This window comes from Microtus ochrogaster, chromosome 6 (assembly GCF_000317375.1).
Source record: "Microtus ochrogaster isolate Prairie Vole_2 chromosome 6, MicOch1.0, whole genome shotgun sequence".
Classification (NCBI taxonomy): Eukaryota; Metazoa; Chordata; class Mammalia; order Rodentia; family Cricetidae; genus Microtus; species Microtus ochrogaster.
The window spans coordinates 30,366,839-30,375,341 of record NC_022013.1 but is presented as its reverse complement, the minus strand read 5'-3'; the positions used below and the strand labels follow the sequence as shown (position 1 = coordinate 30,375,341).

The following is an 8,503-nucleotide window of genomic DNA, read 5'->3' as shown; positions in this document are numbered from 1 at the left end:
GAGGAGGGGGGGAAGGGTGGGAGGAGGGGGAGGGAAATGGGAGGCTGGGAGGAGGTGGAAACTTGTTTTTTTCCTTTTCTCAATAAAATAAAAAAAGTAAAAAAAAAAAAAAGACCTGTTTTGGGTACCAGCTGCACTTGGTTAGCTGAATGATGCACATTTTTACAACATTCTGGCCAGACCTCCACCAAATACCCAGAAACTATTTGAAATCCTGTCAGACATTGATTTTGGAACTTACTCATCATTTTACTTTCACAGGATCCCATAGAAAGAATGTCGCCCCATGACAGCTGGAAGTAATTCTAGAAGACAACATCCCCTCTCCCAAAAGAGTTTGTCCTCAGGGCTAGGGACATCATTTAGGAGTTGACTGTAATTGGTATAAGGGGTTGGGGGAAAAATTTTATAGGCTCAGGATCTCTTTGAAAAAAAGGGGGGATGAAATTGGATGGGATAATAGATTGGTATGAGCTTACTCACACTAATTATAATAGTGGATAATAGAGTGGATACTTGTGAATTATTTATAGGCAATTAAATTGGTATAGATTCTTGTTTATTGATACAAAGTTAAATTATATTGACTATTGTATGCATGAATGCTTCTATGTCTGCTTAAAACATTCTTATATATTGATAAAAATTTATTATATTGCAATGTACATTTCTAACTCTGATCTAGATACTTATAAAATTGTTTAAATTTGGAGGTCATTGTCCTCATTTATTGCACAGTTGTTTATTGTCTTACTCTTTAAGTTATATAGGTGTTAAGAACAATAGTCATCTGTTTGTCATACTATAGTTAGACTAATCAGGTCCTTTAGATACATAGAGATTATATTCGGCATAGATAGATGATCTTCAACCACTTCAAAGAGCTGTAGAAAATGGCATTTTTAGAGTTCTGTTGAAGTGAGATACGATTGCTCCTGGCAGCACCAATCTATTGCCTAGAGAATGTTGAGTACCGAAGACACTACACTTGGAGCTTATTTTCTTCTTGGCAAAAACTTGCCTTTTGGGAAAAGAAATGCCCATGCCTCAACCACTGACAAGATACATAGTGTCTGGAAATGGATACACAGGACTGTCAAATCTTGCCAAGACAGGGTAAGATAGTTTTAAAAACAAACAGGTAAATAGTTTGCAAGCAGAGTATATTTATGAATATGTGTGTATGGGGGGATGTTTGTGTGTGCACGCACGTGTTTGTATATATTTTTGTTAAATATATTTGTAAGTTTCTACCAGGACCTATAGATGATAATAATCATTTCACATTTTTGTAAAGAGTAACTGATTAATGAAAGACTTATAAAGGAGGTAATTGTTCATAGCCAGCATCATCGCTGATGTACGTACTCAGTATTAAGGGGATGATGTAGAAAGGATTTTGGAGGAGACTGAAATATAATTGGATGATAGGAGCAATGCCATTCAAAAATGAAAGGAACTTATGCAAATAAAGTCCTGAAAAGTGGGACAACCAAGGATATTTGAAACACAATATTAGCAAGATATATGGAGCTTCTACCCCCAATAGTGTCAAAATGAACTAACATCAAATATAAAAGAGTTAGCAACTTCAGATATCACAAAATAACACAGGAATCCATAATTTTAAATATCATGCAACAATGGGGATTAGTTAAAAATAAATAAAAAGGAAAGGTTTCACTGTATGTAAGGATATTATTACAAAACATCGTGAAAATACCCATATACACTATGTAGTTAGGGAAAATAGTAAATTGATAGTGAGGGAAGCTGTGTAGTGTGCATGTAAGAGCAGTATATAATGTATAGGTTCTATTAATATTTCATATGGTACAAGTTTCCATATCATAAGTCTAGTAATACATGTAAAAACTTTTATAATTCAATAAAACATATAAAAATTTACAGTCCATTGTTTTAATGTGTGTATATATTTATCCGATAGATCATACATACAATTATCCACATTATTCTAGGGCATTGTATTTATAAACCTAATGTTATTAGCATTAAGCTACAGCTTTATATTCATTCTACTGGTCTTTCTGATTCTTTGTACCCTGTTATGTTTAGTGAAACTACATTTATTGAACTACCTGACAAAATAAAAATTATGTTACTATATGCCACACTACTACTAGTACAAGTAGATACACAAACTAGTACTAGTAAATATGCTAACTATTTAGTTACACACACACCAGAGAGAATCTGGTAGATGTATCAGTGGCATCAGTGAGAAAAACAGGAGAGGAAGGGAATTGATGGTTAAGTACTGCCCTCTCATTCAGTAACTGCTTACTCTTAACTCAAGTTGCTGTGGTAACACCGTATGTCAGTTTTTAAAAGGTCCTCTTTGTCATCTTTTAAATGTTACCAAAAACATTAGAAATCACACAAATCCAAAATATAAGCTTCATATTTATTAATAGCATTCTGAGATATTCACATACTTGATGAGTGTATGTTAACTATGTACAATAGTGGATTTCCTTGTGACATTTTCATATTTATTCATAAGATGTTTAAAAGTCTCTTATTTGCCAATTAAGTGATACACCAGAGGACACTTAAACTTTATCCATTTAGGTAAATGAAGGGATAAATGATCATCAAACACAAGAAGAAGATAAAATTAATGATTCATTTTAGCACAAATTCTAATTGTTCTTAGTAATAAAACCCCAGAGTCAGATATTGGTGGGTGAGAACTGAAGGGTCAGAGAAGCAGAGCGGCAGCCACGCAAGTTCTTACCTCTGTCAATGTTCAAGTCAAATGGGTGATCTTGTCTGTACGAATCCTCAGACTGCATCTCAAACTGAATCCTCAGACTGCATATGTCTTTACGAATCCTTACATTGTCCTGAGCTGATGTCTCATCCCACCTTATATTACGCTCTCCGCCAAGCCACAATCTTGACTTTCTCCAGCTCCTGATTGCTGAGATTAAAGGCATGTGACTCCCGAGGGCTGGGATTACAGATGTGTGCGTGTGCTACACCTGGCATCAATGACTAACTAGTTGTGGGAGCCCACTTTGTCACTCAGTTTTCATCTGGAGTCAGTTTTGACTCATAAGTCATTTGAGTTTAAGCTTGCCTGCTCTGCCTGCTCTAGTATCTTTGAGGGCTATGCCCATGGGAAAGAACATTTAGCCCATGAGAAAAAACACACCATCTAGTAGAACGTATACTGCTAACGCTAAACCTTGGGCACATAGAGGTAGAAATTGAAACTGCTTGTGAGCAGCAGGCTCACAATAGAGGAGCCCTGCTCCATCTGCAGCAGGGACTTACTGCACAGCTCTTACTGCAGCAGGGACCTAATTTCCATGGAGGGAGTCTCGTCACTCAAATGTTTTGTTGTGTACCTGGGAGCACTGAGAAGATCTTCTACACGATTAGAAGATTGGTCCTTAGGAACTTTGAAACAACCTTTCATATCAACTTTGGAAGTTTTGGCAAATGCTCCCCCTGGATGGATGTAGTCATAAAGTACTATGAGACCCACCATTACCCTCAAGCAGAATGATACTGTCGCTTCATCGGTAAATCTGTTTCTGTATTCTGGTGTCTCCAGCATGACTCTGCATATACTTGACATGGGGCTTAAACAATCCGTGGTGTTTTCTATTGATAAATTTTTATTCTCTGATACAAGTTTTGTTGTTACATCACCCATGATTTTCTTCGTTGGGGTGGCCTCAGCACAAAATAAAGACATCGATTTGCCAATTCATTCTTTACTTTAGTATCTCCTTCTATTGGGACATTATTGATCATTTTCTTGTTTGCTCTTCACCTTTCACTCTCTACCTTTGGTCTTCCTATTCCCCAAACTCTCCAATATCTCCGCTCCGCTTTTTCTCAATAACATCACTTTCATAGGTACTTAAGCATGCTATGGCGTTCGCAAGAAGAAAATGAGTGAGAACTGTAGAGCAAAGAACATTCAGGTAGTTTCGCTTACCAGGTAAACCGATTATTGGTAATTTAAGTTCCCAAAGAGAAACAATTATTCTTACAAGTACTAAACCAAACGGAAAATGCTAATGAAATTAATAATCTATAAAACAATCTAAGAGGAAACGTGCAATCAAAAACCTAACCTGTTCCTTGGTACAGAGGGGATGCTGGACCCAACAAGGGTAAAGTCTTGGCCAGCCCTGGCTTCCAAAACCAGCTCCAGAGGCAAATGCTAGCATTCATAACGGTCTCTTGCCGCCCCCTGCTGGGCAGCAGCAGTCAGATTCACAAGGATTTAGGTCTTGCCGCCTGAGGTCACAGATCCGATGATGACATCACCCAGCGCCCGGTTGGATGCCAGAACTTAGTCTTTATTTCCACTCTCCCATCCCTCCTGGTCTTTTAGAAGCATAAGTAGAAAGCATCAACGCCGAGTTTTGGTACAGAGCGTGAGTCCTATGTATGGCTCCAAGTGACGCTGGGAGCTGCTGTGGTGATTTTAAGTGGGCCGCCTGTCTGGCTCTACAGTGCGATTGCGAAAGGCAATTGCAGAATTATGCTGGAGATAAGGAAAACCTGTGATGAGGAATTAGGATGGTTTTGAGTGTAGACTTATCAAGTTCTCTATACTTCAGATAGTAAAGGAGTTCGAATTGTGTCAGAATTTGTAACTTTAGTGACTGTGTGCACCCTTTATGTTGCTGTTTTGTGGGGGATTTAGAAGAAAATGTATATGAAACGTTGAGTTCAGGTTACCTATTATGATTCCACTACCTTTTCCCCAGTTTGCACGGAAGTGGGCATTTTGTTGCCGTTTTCTTTTCATCATGAGTGAGAAATATTTAATTTGCGGGAAGTAGTGCAACTCAAACAATCAATCTCTTTATTCTCTACCTCACTGGTGATATCTTGCCTTTTCTTTCCCGGATTGGAGGTGCAATGGTAGAAACATCCACTCCTTACCTTTTCTGGAGATATTCGAAGTATCCCATTGTAAGACAAATAAGAAGTGAAGAAGTAGTTCTGTAAAAAAATTTCTATACTTACTTGCTGTGTCAAAGGATTAGCTGGATTGTAGTACCCCAGTGCCAGTAATTACCTATTTTCTTTAAAAGCCCATTAGCTGTCCATCTGTGCAACAGAAGGGAACATAAATCCTCCTTCTTAGACCTCACTAATTATAGTCACCAATATTTTCATAATTTTCACTAACAGATAGCAGATAGAACACCACTCCTGGAAAGCAATCTACATACCACCCAAATAATCTCTAAAGATGAGAAGATATCATTATGGAAAAATTAAAAACTTGGAATCATATGTACATGATGAGAACCAGAAATGTATTGATTTGATGAATTAATTAGAAATATTCACAGGTCAAGAGATTCAGACTTGACAAAAAGATTTGAATCAATTGAAGAACTTGTCAGAACTGATAAGCATGCGAGGAGATACAAGCAAAAGGCAATAGTAAAGATTTAGTATCATCAGAACCTCTCAGAGTCAGAGGTGACTTCCCAAGAGTTTTAGCTTCTTATCCTCTTACTACTTCTGAAAAAAACCAGCAAATATTACATACCCAAATACATAGTATTTACATACATACATATACATAGTGTAATTGGGAATCTATACAAATGAAAGATCTAAAAGATATTAAGCAAGCAGTAGTTTCTTATGGCATGTCTTCACCATATATGAGGCAGTTGGTAAAGACATGAGCTTCAAGAAATAAGGTTACCCCACATGATTGGCTTCAGCTGTATTAGATGACAGTCCACAGCTTCAGTGAAAGAGTTACTAGAGAGAGGAAGCTAAGGCCCTTGAACATCATGGTAGAGTCAGAGGTTTTGAGACCTCTCAAGATAACACTCTTGGTGAGGGCCCTTATCCTGATCCAAATACTCAAGCTACATACCATGAACATATATTGTCCCTACAGAAGCCTTGAATGTTTGGGAAAAGATTGAAGAAAAAGGAAAAAGATATCAATTGTATATTAAGGTTTTATAAAACCCAAGAGAACTCTTTAATTACTTTTTGCAAAGATTAACTTAAGCTGTACAAATAGGGGTAGCAGATTCATAAGCTAGATGAGTATTCATTGAGTCTCTGGCTTTTAAAAATGCTAATTTAGAATGCAAAAAGACACGTGTGCCCTTAAAGGTCAGATCAGGACCAATGGACAAATGGATCCTACGTACAGCCAATGTTGAGTCCTTTGACTATAACACTGATGCTTGGGAAGGAGAAGTGATTCCCAAAGGTATGAAGAGACATCAAAATACCAAATGCTTTAACTGTGATAGAATAGGACATCTGAGAAGGGCCTGCAGACAGGGCATTCCAAGAAATAGTATTTCTTCTGGGAATCACCTAAATAGAAGGCCCTAACCATTTGTGTTATGCAGAAGATGTGGCAAAGGCTGACACTGAACAAATGAGAGTAGAGCAAAAGGAGACAAACAAGACAACCTGTTATCATGGAGAAACTCCTTGAGGGTCCTCTCACAGGCCTCCAAGTCAAAAGTGGTCCAGTCATTCCCAGTCACTGTGGAGAACACACCTCTTCAGGAAAATTAGAAAATCCAGTGCCTGTTATAAAAAACCATACTGCTCAATACCACTCTTGGGAATATACCCAAGAGAGGCCCTATCATACAACAAAAGTATATGCTCAACTATGTTCATAGCAGCATTGTTTGTAATAGCCAGAACCTAGAAATAACCTAGATGCCCTTCAATGGAAGAATGGATGAAGAAAGTATGGAATATATACATATTAGAGTATTACTGAGCAGTAAAAAACAAGGACTTCTTGAATTTTGCGTACAAATGGATGGAAATAGAAAACACTATCCTGAGTGAGGTAAGCCAGACCCAAAAAGAGGAACATGGGATGTACTCACCCATATTTGGTTTCTAGCCATAAATAAAGGACATTGAGCTTATAATTCGCGATCCTAGAGAAGCTAAATAAGAAGGAGAACCCAAAGACAAACATATAGGCATCCTCCTGAATATTAACCTTCATCAGGCGATGAAAGGAGACAGAGACAGAGACCCACATTGGAGCATTGGACAGAAATCTCAAGGTCCAAATCAGGAGCAGAAGGAGAGGGAGCACGAGCAAAGAACTCAGGACCGCGAGGGGTACACCCACACACTGAGACAATGGGGATGTTCTATCGGGAATTCACCAAGGCCAGCTGGACTGGGTCTGAAGAAGCATGGGATAAAACCGGACTTGCTGAATATAGCGAACAATGAGGACTACTGAGAACTAAAGAACAATGGCAATGGGTTTTTGATCCTACTGCACATACTGGCTTTGGGGGAGCCTAGGCAGTTTGGATGCTCACCTTACTAAACCTGGATAGAGGTGGGCGGTCCTTAGACTTCCCACAGGTCAGGGAACCCTGATTGCTCTTAGAGCTGATGGGCGAGAGGGACTTGATTGGGGGAGGAGGAGGGAAATGGGAGGCGGTGGCAGGGAGAAGGCAGAATAATAATTTAATAAATAAATAAATATAAAAAAACCTACTGCTCTGAATGATAGAATAACCATGGAGGATGAATCAAAAATTCAAACAGAAAATAGAAAATGTATATTTGGCAGACTTCTATAAATGATAAAACACCAAAGCTGATAGTATGGATAAATAACATTATAAATATAAAGCTTATCAGCCATAGATGCAGATGTGACTATTAATACCCCAGAATCTTCGCATCTGAATTGGTCACTCAGGAGGCAGGTGTTCAATTCTTAAGAATTGGAAGCCTATCTCAGGTAAAAACAAAGTACAAGATGAGTTAAATGCATATAACCAGAAGGACAGAGAGGAAGGCTAAGGTTATATATGGCTAATATAGCAATGAATCCATGTGGCTGTGATCTGTTACCACAATGAAATACCCAGAAAAACATTCCTGCGGTCTTAGAAACAGACCATAGACCAATTCATGTTACTAGGAAGGATATCATAAGATACTATAAAAATAGACACTGACTATTCAGGCTGTACAAAAAGAACAGCTGGTAAACTCTCAGACATACCAGTGGCCCAACTTTAATGGTTAACTAAGAAACATATATGGGTTAAACAGACTACTCTAGCCAGGATTTGAGACAAGCCCTGTACTTTCCCATTGTACATAGACTGCACAAAAATTGATTCAGATATTCTCCAAGGACTTGACAATTAACCCAAATTTTTTTGAGAATTCCCTAAATATACCATCACACCCATTCATCAGGAAGTAAATCTAGGAATATAATGCTCACATTCTCATGAAGTGAAGTGGTTTTTGATATTTAATGGATTATGGATATTATATATATGACAGGATAAAAGGGTAGATTAATGAATCTACTCTGAAAAGAAAAAGGGAGGGTATAAATATGATAAGATAAAAAGGTAGATTATTGAATCTACTTTTAAAAAGCAACTATTATGTTCTCCCTCCTTCTGCTCCTCATTGGGACCTTGAGAGCTCAGTCCAGTGCTCCAGTGTGGGTCTATGTCTC

At 38.0% G+C, this 8,503-nt stretch overlaps 1 pseudogene; it reads right to left on the bottom strand.

Moving 5' to 3' along the window:
* Nucleotides 1–3,310: 3,310 nt before the first annotated feature.
* On the bottom strand, nt 3,311–3,786 carry LOC113456201 (annotated as a pseudogene).
* Nucleotides 3,787–8,503: the final 4,717 nt, after the last annotated feature.